This window comes from Martes martes (genome assembly GCF_963455335.1).
Source record: "Martes martes genome assembly, chromosome: 1".
In the NCBI taxonomy this organism is placed as follows: domain Eukaryota; kingdom Metazoa; phylum Chordata; class Mammalia; order Carnivora; family Mustelidae; genus Martes; species Martes martes.
Window position 1 is genome coordinate 68726953 of NC_137888.1, and position 3787 is coordinate 68730739.

The following is a 3787-nucleotide window of genomic DNA, read 5'->3' on the forward strand; positions in this document are numbered from 1 at the left end:
GACAATTATTCTGGCCCCTCAGCCATTCTAATTATCCCATGTGAAGCCTCTGACATCCTGAAACAGATACAAACTCTCCGTACTGGGACCTTTCCCAGTTATCTATAATTAAATCATTGTTGCTTTAGGCCCCTAAATTTTATAGCCAAACCCAGGTTTGTATGCCCAACGTGCAGCAAAGCCAATCATCGAGACACTGAGAATGCACCAAGGAAAGGATTTATTCGAGAGACAGCCAAACGAGGAGAGGGGAAGGCAGGCCTCAAATCCACCTCCATGAGTGCTGCACAAGGGCGGGTTGTGTCTATTTAAGGGGAACGCGTCAGGATGTCGTGGGGAGGGGGGAGCGATGTAGGTGGAATGCAACATGCTGATTGGACATAGGGATAAGTAAGGTGTGTGGGGGGCTGTCCTCCTTTCTGAGCATGTGCAGTCCGGAATCTTATCTCCTCGTGGAATACCTGCTACTAAATGGCTGCATAAGCATGGTGGGGGTGGTGGGGGTGGGGGGGAGTCCCAGGGTGTGTGGTCACAGAGGTTGCTTTCGTTCACTCTTCGTCCCTTCTGTGCAATGGCAAGAATTCTTCCCCGTTTGATCCAGTCTTAACTAGTCCTATTGGTGATCGGTCAACTTCTACCAAACAAGCTCACAAATCAGGTTAGCCAGAGTTTCCTCAGGGTGGAATGGTAAAGCATTTGTTAACATGTTGGTTTCAGTTTAAGGACATTTCTTAACTAGCAATTATAACTAGAAAGCTAAGGAAACCCCAATTGTTCATCCTCCTCTGCGTATTTATGTCCTGGAGGAGAGGCTGTGGCCCTTCTTTAACCCCTGAGGATGAATATTGACTTGTCTAAGTCAATATATCATCTCATTTCTCTTCCTCCATGTTTAGATTAGGTATGGCCCAGAGATTCAATCCTGGCCGATGAGAGGTGTGGAGAAGTTTGCTGGGGCTGCTTTTGGGACATTTCCTTTTATCCTCAGTAAGCTTCGCAGCACGGGATGGTTCTCTGCTCTACGTTTGGATGCTGTTGTCTGTGTGTGATGCCAACACCAGTGGTAGCCATCCTAGCACTGTCGGGAGAGCCAGCAGCCCAAGAGGAGAAGCCACGCACTGAAGGTGCCAGGTCAGAGAGATGAGGCTGGAGAAGCTGTGTCCGTGGTGATGTACGACGTTGGTGACACCCCACGTGGGAGCTTCCCCGACCTTCATGCTTCCGGTTATGTCTGTGCCCAGCCTGTTTGTGCTGGGCCTTCTGAGATATTCAGTCAAAGCTTCCTGACTGTTCTTTGATAGTTCAGAGCACAGGTTTTGGTCCTCAAGATCTAGGTTCCAGTCTTGGCTCTGTCATTAATGCACTGTGCAGCTTTCAGTTGTTCTGACTCTGTTTCTTCATCTGGAAAAGGAGGATAAAAAGGTTTTCATCACTGAATTTTTGTGAGGATAGAGTGGTTCACTCAATGAGTACTTACTGAGTGCCTGACTCCCAGCTCAAAGTGGTGGAGAAATGTTTTCAGCAGATGGCCTGTGTCTCACCCCCATCTTGGATAGAGCCCCGTCTACTTTTTTTGCACTGTCTTATTTCTCCACGAACATGGCTGACTGCTCTTTTGTTTGCTTCCTCCCTAAGAATCACAGCTTGTCAATGAGGCTAGCGCTCAAGAGCAGTCTTGATTCCCAGCCACACCTCTAGCTGAGAGACTCAGCTGAGGTCTTCGTTCCTGTGTGCTTGGAAGCGTCACTTCTGCCATGTGCTGCCTTGATGCTGGTTATCCCGGAGAACCCCCTCTTCCTACAGTCCACTCTCTGAGCCTGGTTGGGATTCTGGCTGGCTGGCTTGCTGGGCGGCTGTGCGACCTGAGCGAGGTCTTCCAGCTGCCTCTCCCAAGCCCACGGAGAAGACAAACAAGTCGTGTCTGCCCAGTCTGGCTCTGGGCTGCTGGGCTCCTGGGAATGGCGGCTGTGTCGCCATCATGTCATGAGTTATGGGCCATGACCACTCAGCTGTGCAGAGCCTCACCTCCAAAAATGCACATGCGGCCCTTTCTTTTTCTGTGCACTTGTATCTGCTCACTGAGGCATTTCCCTGGAGCTCAGGTTGCTGCCTGTTTTCAGGGGTTTGTCGGTTCCAATGCTTCTTGCTGTCTTGCAAAGAAAACCCACTGAATCACCACGGGTGGCCAAATACAGCAGCCAGAGCTGGCATTTGGTAGTGTTTCTGAGGAGGCGGCCACTGGCAGTTCAATCCTTAGGGATTTGTGAAGGGGGGAGGTGGCCTCATTAGGAACAGGGTAGGTAAGTATTTGCCTTCTGGGTCTCTACCTGTTGTCCTGCTTTTTCCACCTCCTTTTGGTTGTAGAGAAAACTCCTGGCCTCTTAAGTCAGGCAGATGTAGATTTGAAAGCTGAACTTGCTGTTCAGATGCTGTTTGACCTTGGGTAACTTACTTAACCTCTCTCTGTATCTACTTTTCTCTTCTTGTTCTTTTTCTTCTTTTTTTTTTTTTGAAATGAAGAGAATGCTTAACTCATAGGGTTGTTGGAAGGATCAGATGAGCTCACTGCCTAGCGTAGTGCTCAATAAATGTCTCATTTTAGATGCCCTCTTCAGTAACACAAGTGCATTTCAAGGATTCCTATAATACAGTAAGTGCTTATCAATATTATTCCTGTATTATCAGTATTATTCCTATAATACAGTAAGTGCTTCATCACTTAATGATATCACTTAATGATAAAGCAAGGATTGTGATAAATATGATATTGGGGATTATGGTAATGATACGAAAGGATTATGATAATGATAAAGCAAGGATTGACAGGAAAACTAAGTAGAGAGGGTCAAAAGAAAGCGACAGAATCTTGCAGAAAATGGGTGATAGCACCAAAGACATTGGTTTTCTCACCTTGCTGCTTTCCCTGGAGTTGGGGCTTTTAGGGGAAGTGACTCACATGTATATATAGATTTTTTTTAAAGCTTACCTCTAAGGTATACACTTCTTTCACAGTTGGACATCTCTGAATTTTAAATTCATCTGACAATTTATGGCATTTATAATGACAACTTTTAAAAATGATGTATGAAATAATGTACCTCATAATTGATGGCATCTGAGTTTTGATGACTTTGGTAATACTTTTTATAAATAACAGTACTGTCAGGAATCTAGGGTCTTCATTGGGATCTCTTAGGCCCACACTTTCCAACATGGTATCCACTAGCCCCATGTGGGTTTTGAGAACCTGAAACATAGCGAGTCCCCACTGTAACGTGTTGTGGTGAAAACTACTCACCAGATTCTGAAAATTTCACATGGAGAAGAATAATGCTAAAAGGTTTCCTTAACACTTTTATTCCCCAAAGATTTTATTTATTTATTTATTTAAGCTAGAGAGTAGAGAGTGAGAGAGCATGATTGGGGGAGAGGGTCAGAGGGAGAAGGAGAAGCAGGCTCCCCACTGAGTAGGGAGTCAGATGTGGGCCTTGATCCAGGGACCCTGGGATCATGACCTGAGCCAAAGGCAGATGCTTAACCGACTAAACCAGCCAGGCATCCCTACTTAACACTATTTTTTATTGATTACATGTTGAAATCATCATATTTTGGATCTATTGGGTTAAATAAACTGCATTATTAAAATTGTTTTCATCTTTTTACTTTTTTATAAAAGTGGCTACTAGAAACTCCACATGCCCATGTATAGCTCCCACGGCATCTCTCCTGGACAGTGCTTCTTTGGAAGAAGCTCTCAGAGACTGTCTGCTGTAACTGCCCTATAGAA